Source organism: Meleagris gallopavo, chromosome 8 (genome assembly GCF_905368555.1).
Source record: "Meleagris gallopavo chromosome 8, MGAL_WU_HG_1.1, whole genome shotgun sequence".
Lineage (NCBI taxonomy): Eukaryota > Metazoa > Chordata > Aves > Galliformes > Phasianidae > Meleagris > Meleagris gallopavo.
This window is the reverse complement of record NC_139411.1, coordinates 31032416-31048069: the sequence shown is the minus strand read 5'-3', so window position 1 is coordinate 31048069 and position 15654 is coordinate 31032416. Positions and strand designations below refer to the sequence as shown.

Genomic DNA, 15654 nt, shown 5'->3' with positions numbered 1-15654 from the left:
AAGAACTAGCCCTGCATAATCACGTTACATATTTTGGTTTACCCTTTTCTCAGTCGGAAATATTAGCCACGACATGCCATGGCCTATGTGCTCGCTGAACCCCAGAGAGGTCCCAGAAGCATTGGCACGCTCATCTTGCATTTTCTAAATGGATAGTTGCCATTCTTTTCCAGTTTTATGTTTATAGAGCTGTTAGCTGAAGACAAATATGGTTTTTTGTGTTTAAAAAAAAGTTTATAAAGAAGCTTGTGTTGTTTTTGTTTTTCATAACTTCATTCAAAAACTAAACAGTTGTATAGGAGGTATAACCAGTTGCAGTTTTCTCCTGAATGCTTACAGCCTAGAAACTTACAGAAACGAGGGAGGGGAAATAAATAAGAGAAGCAGAAACTACTTGTTTCCTTCAAAGACACAGCAACAGCTGCAGTGTTGACCTGTGATTGTGTCTGTTGGAGATTGCTTGTGTATATAAACAGCTGGCCAAAGCGGTGGGCAAGGATGAACGGTTTGGGCTGGGCTAAGGATCTGATCACAAAACAAGCATTTGGGATGGAATGGCAGGCTGTTAACCGGCACTGAAAAGCACAAGGAAACTGTATTTAATGTCACTCAAGATAAAAAGGGGCAGATTTTGACTTCTGCTCTGAATATTTTTTTATGTCAGTCTTGAGATATTTTCTCAGATGTTCGTATGTGACATCAAAGAGTTCATTTTTTTTCCTCTTTTTTAGACAATTTGATTCACTTTTCATAGAGTGGCCTGGGTTGAAAAGGACCACAATGCTCATCCAGTTCCAACCCCCTGCCGTGCGCAGAGTCGCCAACCACCAGACCAGGCTGCTCAGAGCCACATCCTGGCCTCGAATGCCTCCAGGGATGGGGCATCCACATTACATCTCCAAGTTACAATTACACGTTACAAGTATAGTGTGGCTAAACCAACAGAACAAATGCTACCCTTTGTCTGTTTTGGGCATTCATACCTCAATTGGCACTGAGACACCGGGTTACCATTAAGTAATAATAACACAGAGCTACTAAAGCTTAGAGGGACAGAGGACTCTGCGCTCACTAATGGCAAGTAGATAAAAAATCCTTGAGTCATTTCTGTAAAGCCTGTTTATTTTAAAATCTAGGGAAAGCAGCATATTTTGAGTAATTTCACTTGTTCTGCAGTGCGTGAATATACAGGGACAGAGCTGAACTTTATATGAGCAATCAGCTATAATATATCAGCATTATATATATATTTTTGTGTGTTAAAACAAATTAGCCTGCTGGTTAGTAAGAGGAAACCCAGAGAGAAGGAATATGGCAATGACAGATCCCAGTTTGTTCTTGGTTATGGTCAGAAAGGTGTGTTCTCTCACTCAAAGTACTCCGTTGTTCATCAGGCAGCGTAACAACATTCCTTGGAAGGTTTGTGATCTATTTTGATGTGACCAGAGTTAGATTTTTATTACGGAACTCAGTTTGTTGGTAGACTTAGTCCAGTGGTCTCAGCGTGCCTTTGAGCTGATTGGGAAAAGCGTTTCATAGCCTCCTGTGTAAGGGACAAAGGGCAGAGAGGCTCCACTGCAGGTTTACCTTCAAGATTTTGGTTCCAAGAAATCAAGTTCTGAACCCACAACTAGAATCTAGAGCGAGGAGAGGGAACAATTCTACCTGGAGAGTTCATAATTCATAATCATAATTGTTACTTCAAGTCTGAGAACGTGCAAATTGAGGAGGACTTAATTCAAACTGTATTAACATCAGGCTTCATTCTGCATACCTGTAAACTTGAACTGCAATCAGAGGCTGACTGCCATACGATTCTAAATGGAAAATATTCACGAACAATGAAGTTATTCCTTAAATAATAGCACCGAACTATAGTCTGTGACTCAGGGAAAGCATTCTCAGAGTTTGTGATCACTTTCTAAGGTCACTGAGATAAAAACCTACAATCCACCCCCTTATATTAAATTGAACTCTCATATTGCATATACAATCAATCTTCTTGTTGAGAAAACCATTCTAAGAATGCTTTTATTTATCGTTTCCTCCTCATCATAGATACAGGTCAGACCAGGCCGATGGAGTTCTAGAAGCGTTTGGACAACACTTGCAGCAACAGCACGTGAAGTTCAGGCAGTCGCATAGAGCTACGCGTCACTGGTTCCTTCCAACCCACGCTGCTTTCTGACTGGTATGGTATTTCTCAGTACGAACGAGAAAGAGACATTTCAAGGAGTAATAATGCTAGGAGAAGTTTATAAAGAAACAAACATCTCTGTAACATCCACTTTAGACTTCCCTCAGGAAAAGAACACACGCTTTGTCTATCGCAAGAAGTAACAGGTTAACAGCCTGCAGATATCTGCTTAATTAAGGAGTAAAATAACTTAGTAACTCAGTGAAACTCACGTGAAGCCGAGTCATTAGCAAAGCGGTATCATAAGTCAGTAAATTAACTCTATTTTCTATCCCGCTATCCAGCTATCGCACTCAAAGCGCAGCAGAATTGGGTCATTAACTAAAAGCGGAGGCGATTTATGATCGCAGACTTTTCCTATTTAAAAATAGTATATTCCACACGCAAGCATTTAATGCAAAGGCAGAATCTGAAGGCAGCTGCATTTCTTTGTTAAAGAAAAAAAAGTAAAGAACAGTGTTTTAATTCATTTGCATTAGAGCACAGTCTTTTTTGGGACAGAGGATCGCGGGCACTCATTTACCATGACTTGACACAAAGGGTATCGCTGAGACGCACTAGTTTGAGTTACCTAGCAAGAAACCAGAGATAATCCTCATCAAATCAGCGTTACAAAAGGAAACCAGCAGTTGTTTCGCTAGAGTCGCACAGCCCCGCTCGCAGGGTACGGCACCCACCTTCACGCTTGAAGCTCTACCAAATTCAGGAACCGCTACCCTCCAGAAACTCAGCAGCAACAGCACAAGCACTGGAAAAGTATCACGGTTTCAATTGGTGAGAGTCAAACAAGTTTAACATGCCGTACTGTTGAAGTGGATGACCTGTGAAAATATTAGCTATTAATTTAAGTCTCGCTTTTTCTCTTTTTTTAATACAGAGCATGCGATGCTAAATGGCCAGTGGCAGAAGCGGTCATTGTCCTCCCCTTTCTCCTGCTGAGATAAGCTCACAGCAGCAGCAAGGAAAGAAGTCCCAACCAAGCACAAAATGCTGTTAGGTGCTTCATTTCTTCCGCGAGGTAAGCAAAGATTTTCTGCTTTTTTGTTTTAAGTTGGAGACAGCCAGGTATCCACTTTTCCAGAAAAACGAGTCACCTCACTCTAGCCACTCTATTTTAGGGCAAATACTCTTAGGCATCCTATTTCCACAGGTAACAGAGCGTTCCCACCTGCAGTAGAAGCAGTCTTTCCAAGAATTGGCTGCAAGCTGATCATTTTTCTCTAAAACTGACATATACCCACCCGCTTCCCACACCACAAAAGCAAACTTAATTACCAGCATTTTCAAGGCACGCATTGAAACAAGAACCAAGTTAAGCCTTGAAGTTCTCCTCCAGTTTCACTTCAGCAAGAAGTGAAACAAAAGAGAGACTTTTCAAAGAGAGACCTATTTTTCCACTTTTAAGTTTAGAAACGCCCAAGTTGTCTGTCTGCTGTTTTCTTCAGCACATTTGTTGAGAGGCACAGTCTTAAGTTCAAGTTAAACCGTACCCACGCAAAGAGATTTGTTTTTATACAAATTAACCTAGAAAACTGAGCTGGCCTCGTTACAGACTTCTCCCAAAGAGGACGCTTCATAAGCATTTCTATTTATTTTCCTGTTAGACCAACTTTTTCCCCCAAGAGAATTTGGCAAGAAAGTCACAGAACAGCAACCTTCATCTCAGCCTGTTTTAGACATCACCATTGCTGTAAGACATCCATAGTGTACACAGAGATAGCCTTGCACACACTCTGCAGGCACATTTCATCTCCAGCCACTCATCCAAACCCTTTTTAACTGTACACCCCAGGTACAGTAAACTACATAAAAATCAAGCAGCCTCTTAAGCTACAGACCAAGACTTGTTTCAGAACCTCAGCTTTGAAGTAAACTGAACTTTTTCTTCCTGCAGAACGCAGCCCCCCCACTCAGGGGGGCAGCCCCCCCACTCAGGGGGGCAGCCCCCCCACTCAGGGGGGCAGCCCCCCCACTCAGGGGGGCAGCCCCCCCACTCAGGGGGGCAGCCCCCCCACTCAGGGGGGCAGCCCCCCCACTCAGGGGGGCAGCCCCCCACTCAGGGGGGCCCCCCCACTCAGGGGGGCAGCCCCCCCACTCAGGGGGGCAGCCCCCCCACTCAGGGGGCAGCCCCCCCTCAGGGGGCAGCCCCCCCACTCAGGGGGCAGCCCCCCACTCAGGGGGGCAGCCCCCCACTCAGGGGGCAGCCCCCCCACTCAGGGGGGCAGCCCCCCCACTCAGGGGGGCAGCCCCCCCCACTCAGGGGGGCAGCCCCCCCACTCAGGGGGGCAGCCCCCCCACTCAGGGGGGCAGCCCCCCCACTCAGGGGGGCAGCCCCCCCCACTCAGGGGGGGCCCCCCCACTCAGGGGGCAGCCCCCCACTCAGGGGGCAGCCCCCCCACTCAGGGGGGCAGCCCCCCCACTCAGGGGGGCAGCCCCCCCACTCAGGGGGCAGCCCCCCCACTCAGGGGGCAGCCCCCCCACTCAGGGGGGCAGCCCCCCCACTCAGGGGGGCAGCCAAAAAAAATCCGATACTGACCAGCACCCACCCTCCCACCAAAAAAAAAAAAATATAATCTCTTTGAGATGGCTGGGGATTGCACTAACAGCCCCCTAAAAACAACAAAAACCAGCCACTTCTGACAGAAGTGGCTCCTACACACTTAAAAACAAATTCAGAAACCACATACCTATGCAGTCAGTTGCACTTCACCTTGACTACAGTACAGCTCCCCATCAACAATTGCAACCAGCCTCTCCAGAAAACTTCAAACTCCACAACAAGGGCTGCTGCATATCCACTGCAGGCACTGCCCTTGAAACACCACCTAAGACCAAAAAAAGTTAAACTCAGCAAGGACAAAAGACACACAAAGCCAGCTTAAAACTCCACCCCACAGATAGCACAGGCACATCACAACTAAAGCAGCATTCACTTCCTTCCAGAGAGGCAGCAGGAACGCCACCAGAGTCCCCTCTCCAGCACTGAACCTAAAAGAGCTCCACCAAGGGGCCCGCTGGGTGGAAGGCTCACACCCCTGCTACTCACCTCTCATGTAACCTCATGTTCAGGCCGCTCCTTGCAGAAGTTCTCTGCAGCCTTCACCCTGAAACCAGATCAAAAACCACAGACCAGTACAAAATGGCAGAGGCTCCTTAAACATTAACCTATCACACTCCCTCGCTACAGCACCTTACCCACAAAAACACCAACTCAACTTAAACATGCCCAGAGAAGCATGCTTCATACATTCCCAGCTAGCCTATACCATTGCTCTCACAATGACATCATTCCTCATTCTGTTTGTAAAAAAAAATTATGTTCCTCAAGTCCACAAATATCATCCCCATCAACAAAACACCCATCCTACAAAAACTTACTGCAAGTAGGCAAATCTCACTCACCTTCCCTTCTCCTGCTGACACAGCCATACTTTGTTGAACACCCTTTCCTCAGAAGGGAGGTGCTCCAGGCCCCCTCATCTTCTTGGCTGCACTGCTGCGCTCTGTGCAAGTTTCTCATCTTCTTGACCTGCAGAGACAAAGAAGTCAACTCAGCACTCCACACTCAGAACCCAATTGCTCTCACTCATTTTCACGCACCCCAGGATAGCGTTGGCTTTCTGAGGCACCCTGCTGGCTCACAGCTGAACCCCGAGTCCCCCTCAAGCCTCCCTTCCGGCAGGCCGCTCGCTAACATGCGGTGCGTGTTAGCTGCACAGCCCCATACCTGCTCTCCTTGAAGTTCACGCAGTCCAGCTGTCAGCTGCTCCTCCCAGCGTTGCATCATCACCTCCCTCTCTCTTCATCCAGCTCACTGACAAAAAATAAGAACAGTAACATGCAGTACCCGCCCCACGTAACACCACCATTGCAATGCTGAGTCTGCCCCCGCTCCTGGGCTCCCCGTCTCTCTCCCCCTAAGATTCTTTACAAGGACCCTGCCAGAAATAGTGTTAACGGCCTCGCTGAAGTCAGGCGGGCAACATCACCTGCTCTTCTCTGATCTGTGGAGACGGTCGCAACAACATGGAAGGCTCCCATGTCAGTCTGGCCTGATTTCCCCGTGGTGAATCCACCTTTAGTACCCCACAGAAACCTCTTCAAGTTGCTTGGAGACGACATCCGGAACAAGTTGGCCAGGCACGGAGATGAGACCAACCTCCTTGCCCTCCTTGAAGGCTGCGGAAAAGCTGGCTATCCTCCCATCCTCACAAATCTTTGCTATAGAAAGATCATAGAGAATGCAATAGAGAACCAGCTGGCGATGGCTTCTGCCAGCTCCCTGGGTGCAAGGTGGCGCATCCCGTTAGAGCCCAGGGATCTGTGAGCATCAGTTTTGCCTAGGTGATATTCACCTACCTCCTCCGCAATCGAGAAGTCATCCTTCCTCAAGGCCTCTTTCCTCTGGGATCCGGGATTCTCAAGGAGCGGTTTCTGCAGTCTCAGGGCTGATAGCTGAAACACAGAAGGCGTTCCGGGCCCCCGCCTGACGAAGCGGCAGGCCCTCGCCATCCCCAGTCGCCAGCTTGCTGTTCGCCAGCTTGCAAACAGCTGTTACCCTTGTTCTCCCTCCCTAAAAGGTGATATTAAGTGGACCTTCTCCTTCCTCATCCCATCTCTTCCTGCTCCCCTTCTCAAGCTCCTCCTTCTCCCGTGCAGCTCTCCTGCCATTTTTCCTTACTTTCCTGCTCCTAGACACGCGCTCCTCCTGAGCACAGAGGAAGGAATTGCGCCGCTGTCGGCAACCCTTTGCTGGACCCCTTCTGATGCTCTAACTGCAGGGATAACTCCAACTAGGTCCTTTAGGAGGACAGTGGACTTTGAAGGAGTCAGCTTTGTCTCAACCCTACTTACTGCTTTGCTTCTCCCGCACGAGATACTGAACTTGACCCTCCCTCAATAGGGAGAACAGCCTACTCCAACGCCTGTGTCCAAAGTTTTACCTTCGACACCTTGCAAAAACCTCCTGCAATAAGCGTGCCTGGCAGCCTTGCTTTCCTAACAACTGGCAGGCTGGCTCTATCTACCCTGACAACTAATGCCCGCAGTTGTGAGGCTGCTTTCAGCTGTGCGCAGAAGATCTTATTTACTTTCTCATCCTGGTTCATAAGCTATGTCCCCTAAATATGTTACCTGCCTTTACCTGCCTATTAAGTCTCACCCGAGTGCTCTCCTCTTCTTCACTCATCCCTAGGCAGGGCTCAATCCAGCTCTCTCACCTGAGTGGCCACTCCAGCACCGCGATCGTTTGTCACGCTGAAAAAGAACACAACCATCCAGAACAGCATTTCAGTCACGCGAGCTGTCCCACTGTGTCCTCACGATGGGATGAGATCCTGCTCCTAAAGATAAACGTAAGGAGGGGGAGAACAGACGGTCCCATCCTGCCGCTAGAAGCAGGAACTCGCCTACTGACTCCCAAACGCTCGCCGGTTTGGGATGAGCAGAGGCTCTGCCGCAGCCCTCGCTCAGGTCGCGATAAGAGAACGCTTGGGTTTGGCGCTGCCGGGAGCGAGAAAAAACGCAAAGAGCCGCTGAGGCTGCGGGAACGCGGCCCCGTCCCGCTCGAGAGCGGGAGGAACTGAAGCGCTCGCTAAAAAACCCGGGGTGGGGAGAGGATAAAAGAATCGAACGCGACGGAAGGCGGGCAGCGATGCGACAGCGGCTCCGAAAAGCCGGGAGAGCCCGGCGATAGCCCTGCGCCGGCCCCAAAAAGAGCACGGTGAGAGCCCGGCGGCCTCTTACCCCGAACGAAGAGCCCCCGAGGACTGCCGAGCGCCCGCCGCCTCCGGGGTCCCATTACGATCAGCACGGCTCAGCGGTTGGGGCGAACCTTTATGCCGCTCTGCAGCCTGAAAACGAAAAATAAATACGAAACAGAGAACGTTAAACACAGCTCCAAAGCTTCGTTTCCAACGCGGCCCCTCACGGTGCTTCCCGGCCCCGACGGCACCGGGAGCGGACGAGAAACGCACCCGGCTCCTGCACACGCGACTAGGAACTGCCCCGAGCACCTCCGTGGCTCCCGGCAGCCCCCGGAGGAGCTTAAGAGGCTTTGGGGCGGGCCGTGCGCTGAGCTCCGGACGAGGCGCAGCTGTGGCCGGCACCTGGCGGTCGTTGCCTCGTTAGCGCAGCCGGGCCTCGTTAGGGCGGGCCCGGGGCTTTGACAGGTAGACACGTGGACTCTAGATCTGAATGACGGACTTAAACTGCGCTTTGAAGATTGCTGCGCGCTTCTCCTTCTCGCCTCCTCGTGGGATTCGTTCGTTCGTGGAGCTTTGCGAACGCTTCTCTGCCGCGTTGCTCGGGGTTACGTCCATTTGTCATGGAAATCACTAGGAAGACCTTCCCTGAGATTTTACTTATGTCTAGCTAAGGACACGGGTACTCTGTAAAGACTTCGGTGATGCAATTCACTTGACGTAGCATCGTTCTTAATTTACTATGTTGTTACGGACATCAGCGGCGACGGGTGGGAAAAGAAGGGAGATCTGAATGTGCGAGAGATCCTGCTGAGGGTTCGGTGACAGCTCGTGTCCCAGCTGAGCGAAACCCTGACGTTTCCTTTAATGTTCTGAGGGAATCGTTCGGGGAGACAAATAGCATCGTAGCACAGAGCTTACGGCTACTGGTGTGAGCTGGCGCTGCTTTCTCAACAGTTCCAACCCCCTGCTGTGTGCAGGTCGCCAACCACCGGACCGGGCTGCCCGGAGCCGCATCCAGCCTGGCCTCGAATGCCTCCAGGGACGGGGCATCCGCAACCTCCTTGGGCAACCTGTTTCAGTGCCTCGCCACCCTCTGAGTGAAAAACTTCCTCCAGATATCTAACCTAAACCTCCCCTAAAAGTTTAAAACCGTTCCCCCTTGTTCCCTCACGATCCACCCTCGTAAACAGCCACTCCCTCTCCTGTTTATATGCTCCCTTCAAGTACTGGAAGGCCACTGTCAGATCTCCTCCAAGCTAAACGAGCCCAGTCCCCCAACCTTTCCTCCTAGGAGAGGTCCTCCAGCCCTCCGATCGTCTTAGCGGCCTTCCTCTGGACCCGCTCGGCGTCTCGATGCCTTCTCTAATCTACATTCTTTAATTCAACTGCTATTTATTCAATATCAATAGTTTTTAACGGACAAGGAGTGCTTCCTGTATGCAGTGCTGCACAAATGGGCGTGAAAACAGTCCCGTTCATTCAGAGGGAAAAGGTGTGGCTAGAAGGTTTCCGGCGTTCCCAGCCACATATTCTTCTTCTTAGGCCAAAACAGCTCTCCCTGTACCCTACGCAGCGTACTCAGCCTTCACAGCACAAACGCAGCGCAGCGCAGACGTCGAGGCTGCGTAGGACGAGGTTTGTGTGCTGACAGCCCCGGCTGACGGCCCCGTGACGGCGGCTCAGCGGCGCCCCCTCGCGGCGGCACGGGGCAACGGGCAGAGCGCCGGGAGCGACCTCCCTCCTCCTGACCGCCGTCTGTTGATGCCTGCGCGCCTCGACAGCCTCTGACGGAAGGGATCGGCGCTCCTGCGTGCCCGGCAGCTGCCGGCACGGCGTAAAACTTGCCGGGATTTGCATTAGCGGGGGAAAATTCATCTTCAGTCCTTCACGAGCAGTGAAGCGACTCAAAACCGCCCTCACCGTAGAATATTTTTGTCTTAAATCGAACGTGAATCTGCCCTCCTTGAGCCTGAAGCCGTTTCCCCATTTTCCGTCGCCACGGACCCTGCTATAGGGTCTGTCCCCTCCTTTCCTGGAGCTCCACCCGAGACACTGAAAATAATTGTCTTTAGCCAGGACGATATTTTTGCACCGTCTAATCAAGAAATTTGCTGATGATAGGCTAAGCGCTGGCCCCGTTGAACTCGGTGTGTGGGACTTCAAGCAGAGTGGGATTTCAGCCTGCGGCTTCTAGGAGAGATCAAATGCGTATCTCGCTAGCTGTGCTGTCCTTAAGCTTTTTTCCACCTGTACAGACAGGGTTAGCCTTCTCTGATACACGACGGAGTATTTAATGCGCCTTCATCCCATCCAAATCCTTCTTTGCTTCCTGTGTTAGCATGTGTCAACGTCCTCCAGCACCTGGCAAACGTGCAGCACGTCAAGTTGTCTGCGGATGTGCTCCGTCCAACCTTGAGCGGGCCGTTATCAGTCCGGTACTCTTGCAGCATAAACAGCCACGTGTAGCTGCGCTTCGTCCGAACAAACAAACTCGTTTCCCTATAAACAGAAAAGATTATGCCGATGTAGGAAGGTTTGCAGAGGGATTTCGGAACAGGCCGAGGGGCTTATATTCTTTTGCAATCGAAGTCATTTCGGCCGCACGTCTTATTACCTCCCTCCGTCCTCCAGGCTCTCCAAAAATGCAACTACAAATAAATGCAGCTCAACTTAAAGAGAAGTTGCTGACTCGCGCCTGGACTGACGGGGTAGGATTTATCCCTAAAGCAGCGGCGTGGAAGAGAGCAAAACCGCGTGCGGCGGGAGCGGGCCCTGTGGTGTCTGCTTAAGAAGGCTCTGCCACCACAGAGACGATCTCAGATTTATCTCAGCCCCAGCGTCTGTCTCATTAGAGACAGGAATGTTCCCCTACCCGTTTTGCGCTTTGTTGTATTTCAGATTGTTATGGCAATCTTTTCTAATTTTTAGCATTCGCTTTTCAGAATGTTTTGTATCTTGAATAAAAAACGAAGCGATGGCGTAAATCGAACTAAAAGTGGCCTGCTTTTTTTCTCTCTAGGTCTATCTGTTGAGCTGCGTTGTACGTTTAGCGTTACTGATCCGGTAGTTATTTTAACCGCTGCTTGGCTTCAGCCCTGTTGATATATTGGTTATTTTTATATGTGGTAGGCCATTTGTGTGACTGATTTTGCAATTCCTGCTGCCTGCTGAAGGACATCCCTAGAAACAGACCTCATAGCTGTATTCTCAAGATGAAAGCAATTGGACAGAAGTACCTTTCTGAAAAGAGGGGCCTCTATTACATTTATTTTTTTTCTGAATTGCTTGCTCAAACCAATTCGTCGGGTTATTGGAAGAAATGAAACGGGGAAAAATTGATAAGGTTCGGGTGTCGGTGTGTGGCGTTAAAGCCATTACTTATCCTTAGCAAATGGCGACTTCTGGATCAAATTCCAGCATATGGCCAAAATATAGCACAGGGGAGAAAATGGTTATGCTTATCACGGTGGCGCCGGGTTAGGGGAGGTGAATGCAAGAGCATCGGAAAAGCGCGACAGGATTGCGCGGGGTTGTTATTTTAGGCAGCCGGTCGCTCGGTTTCCCTTTTTGTGGAAGAAGGATGATACAATAACTGTAATTTCACAGATAACTTGTATTTCAGGGACATTTTCGGCGTCAACGTGAAAAATCGGGAGCCAACAGAAAGGCTGGCAATAGGAATAGGACTTTACATTGGCAAGGAGGTTTGTTTAGCTCTTCTGTTACTGCTCTTAGGAGGCAGGAAAACAGTCGTGTTTTAATTTTGCTTCTGAAAATCAATACTTTCAGTTAAAGCCTTTTAAATACCCATAGCCTTCAGGTTGAGGGTGGGTGGCTACGATTCCTCAGGATGTGAGCTAGCGTGCAATCGCACGCCACAGTGATGGCGTTAAATGGGAGTCGCGCTGTTCTCCGGCACGTCTTGCTTAGTTCGGTCTGCACGAGGTTTGTGGGCACGGCGGGACCTGGCTCAGCGCTACGCCGAACATTTCCGACCTCCTTCATCACGTGCAAACAAAAGGACCCGGGCGCTCCGTGGGCATCCGCGACGTGGCGAAGATGAACTGTGGAAAAAGCACCGCCGCCAAATCGTCCTCTGTTCTTTCTCCGTGCCAAACCTACTTACTGCGTGATTTTTGAAACAGTCCGTAGTGAGGCTCCTCTCAGCGAGTCCCAGAACACCGTACGCATCTGTTGGGCTGCTATGGGCCGTTCCTGGTGGATGCTTTGGGCTGAATAAGGCCCAGCTGGATGAGCTCGAGCTGAGCGAAGGGGACGGAGGTGCCGCCGGTGGGTTATGGGGAAGAAAGCAGCGGTGCGATGCCTCTGCTGAAGGCTGCCGGAGCAGTGCTGCTTTCCTCGCTAGCAGGTCCAGCAACTGAGAGAGTCGTAAATCAGAGGTTGCTCTGTTATCCTAGGTTATATATGAATGCGTTTTTCTAATGTCTAATCAGTTCAATGACTTCAGCTGTATCTCTCTCAGACGTAGACCCCGGTAAACTCATTAGAAATAAATACGAAACGTTTATAAATGGCAGTCGTTTTCCAAATTAGAAAAGGGCCTTGTTTATGAAGTCTCACTCTGAAGCGCTCATCCGCCCGGAGGCACAAAGCACAAATCGCGTGCGCTCCGCTGTAAGCGCGATGGATTCTGAAAGGTGCGTGCAAAAAGCATCGTGGTCACGCAGGCAGTTCTTAACTTCCCTGGTCCGTTGAAGAAGCTGTTAGGAAGCTGGTTTGGGACACGCTCTGCTTTGCTTCAGGCCTTTCAGGCCGCTTCTTGCTCACTGCTACCCGCTTCCAACCTCAGACCGCCAGAGGAGCTGAGTTTGGGTTCCGAAACGTAGTGTAACTTCAGGCATTTTCATGGGTTGAATGTAAATGAAGCCGCTAAGCCGGCCGGATCCGTGCGTGGTGGATTAGAGCCAACGATGCGACGCTCTGCAGTGTCTCAAACTTCCTTTGGGGAGTTCAGTGCTCTGCACGTGCAAGCCAAGAGAAGTATACCAACGGAAATGGTAGGAAGAACTAGCACGCAGTCCAACCGCCGATTACAGTAGCGGCTACCTCCATCCCCAAAAATGTCCCCGTCGTCCAATCTCAGCATCCGTTCCTAGCGAAATAAAAATGGATATGATTCTCCCAGGGAACTAACCGGCTTACCGTCAAATACCTGGCTGTGGTGAAAGGCGTAGGGAATTGTTTCGTATTGGAGTATGTTTTTGTCACCATGCCATTTTTGTTCCATAATCTACTCTTACCTTTTTCACTGCATCTAAGAGAGCTTTTTCCTTACAATCCTCCTGAAGAAAACCTACAATCGTCAGTCAAAAATCGAGCGACTTTGTGTTTTATTGTGAAATCAAACCGCTGGATTCTTCTCTTTCGGAACAAGACAAAAAGCAAGGATAGGGCCTCTTCTTAAACAGCGATATAGGACTTTTTGCTTAAAAATGGATGAAAACGGAAAACTGGGGCCAGCTTTCAGACAGGAGATGTGCAGGTTTTCTCTGCGGAAAAAGTGAGTACGGAGCTCACGGGGTGGGGAGCCCACGTGAAGCCAGCTGAACCAGATGGGAATCTCTCGCAGCGGCTGCGGCAGATGGGAGCAGGTCCCATAGAGACCCTCTATCTTAAACGTCCCCTCCTTGCCAGAAGCTCTGCTTTTCTAGGGCCGGACCAGATGGTTGGCGAAGCTCTCAGACACGGCGTGACGGGGGTTTGGGAAAAGGTGGGCGAGTGGGAGAGGAAGGTGGGCTCCTCGCTAAGGTGTACGTCCCGTTGCCCCACTACATCGTGAATCAAAGACTTCACGCGGTCCTTTATTCGGCTGAGGAAGCTCAATCTTTCCCACGACGGTTATTAAAATTAGGGCACATTCAAGTAAATAAAAAAGGAAAACGATCTGTCCTTTAGCAGCAAAGCTTTCCGCTGCCGTTCGCTTTTGCAGTGCTCCGTGGTGGCTCTAGAGGGCTGCCTTAAACCGCTGCAAGAACTCAGAGCCGTTGTTTTTCAGCGCTTTCCTTTTACTCGCCTCCCAATTTCTGCCTCGTCATCAGCGAGCTTCTATCGGTTTACTGTTGTGATGGGCTAGGATGAAACGTCCTTTGGAAGGAGACTGCTGTCTGCAGCTTCCATCTCTGGTCTGCACAGTATGTATGTTATACATACAAGTGAATCGACAGTGCTGAGCTGAAGATTTGAATTAAACCTTCTTGACGCTGAGCGTTTAAGCTCAGGTTGGTGGAAAAAGTGCAGGTTAAAAAAAGCTGTCTGGTTTTTGTTCCAAAAGGATCAAACGTTATGCTGTATTATATGCCACTGTATAATAAAATATAAAACGAATGGATCGTATGGTTGCACGTGTTCAGTCTTTGTATTTTAAAACCTACAGGACGTTTCTTATTTTTAATTGCTGGAGCTTTTCGAGAATTGGTCTGTTGAGGAATGTAAGTCTTTATAGCTCAGTTGTTAAGTAGCTGCAGTTTGTATGAAGCAGAAAACACGAAATCGCCACGTCCAGTAAGGACCTTTACTCCTCAAGTGGTTATTGCTGCAAACAGTCCTGTTTTGTAAATCTGATGATAACAAAGAACAGGCTCCGGTCTGAAATAAAGCAAATTCCGTGCTCGTTTCACTTCTGAGGAACGCTTACAGGAAGCGTGCTGACTTTGTAATAATTTGCAGCAAACTCCTCTCCTCGTAGCCCCCGGCGGGGTGCAGGAGCTGACTGACGGGGAAAGCAGACAAACCCTAAACAAATCGGTGCATGTGCAGAAAAGAAACGGCCATAGGACAAGAGGGGATGGTTTAAGCTACGGCAACAGAGGTTCAAGTTCGATATGAGGAGAAAGTTTTCCACTCAGAGGGTGGTGAGGCACTGGAACAGGTTGCCCAAGGAAGTTGTGGATGCCCCGTCCCTGGAGGCATTCGAGGCCAGGCTGGATGTGGCTCTGAGCAGCCTGGTCTGGCGGTTGGCGACCCTGCCCACAGCAGGGAGTTGGAAATAGATAAGCATTGCGGTCCTTTTCAACCCAGGCCATTCTGTGATTCTATGAAAAATCATTACTCTAAACTTCGTAGGTATTTGGAAAGCTCTTTAGAAACCTGCCAAGTCAGCCTTGCAGGGTAAAAGCCCTTCACGGTTGCTCAGTTACTCCGCATAACCGGGCTGTGTGCCCTGGCTGAAGGATGAGCACGCCGAAGGAAGGACGCTTTCCTCCCGTGAGCGCTGGACTCCCTGGCCCTGCTGGTGACGGGCACAGCCCGGATGTCCCCATATCCCCGCACTCGCTTCTGGGTCGGGTTTAACCTCAGACACAGCCGTGCGTTGTATTCATGTACTGAGGCGCTTTAAGGAAGGGCCATAGCTGCTTTCTAAAAAACACATTTCTCGAACTACAAGCGAATACGTACGTGCAAAACAGATGTTTTATAATGTAGACACAAGCACTCTAAATTACTTTACAACTGGTAGATTTATTGCACAGCATATAACCAAGTGGCATGGATGGGACAGTTTGCACAGAGTGAAGAGCTCGCATTTACTGAGCTGCTGCAGAAAATTACAGCAAGAGAATCAAATGCATTTCCTGGCTTAGCTGAACAGAGGATATGATTTCTCTAAGCACTGTCACCGGTGTTATAACTATGCGATGGGATATATCAGTAAGAAGCATCTTCAAAGAGGATTAAGGGTTCAGACTTTTTTTGGTTTTTGTTTGAGGCAATAGTATATTGAATTCTTTTGAA

General features: G+C 49.7%; 1 protein-coding gene across 24 annotated transcripts in view; it reads right to left on the bottom strand.

Annotated features, from left to right (window-relative positions):
- GPR26 (G protein-coupled receptor 26) overlaps positions 1 to 9303 on the bottom strand; it is a 64123-nt gene extending 54820 nt beyond the window's left edge. Inside the window, exons 1-11 of one of the 24 annotated variants that reach the window (XM_085229938.1) lie at positions 8173 to 9295; positions 7943 to 8049; positions 7341 to 7453; positions 6557 to 6652; positions 6357 to 6418; positions 6187 to 6273; positions 5925 to 6011; positions 5600 to 5726; positions 5244 to 5301; positions 4885 to 5022; positions 2875 to 3018 (exon numbers count right to left, since the gene is read on the bottom strand). The gene's annotated coding sequence lies outside the window, so the exon portion shown is untranslated. The other 23 variants (XR_002117343.3, XR_014884883.1, XR_014884885.1 and 20 more) reach the window with 23 other exon arrangements.
- Positions 9304 to 15654: the final 6351 nt, after the last annotated feature.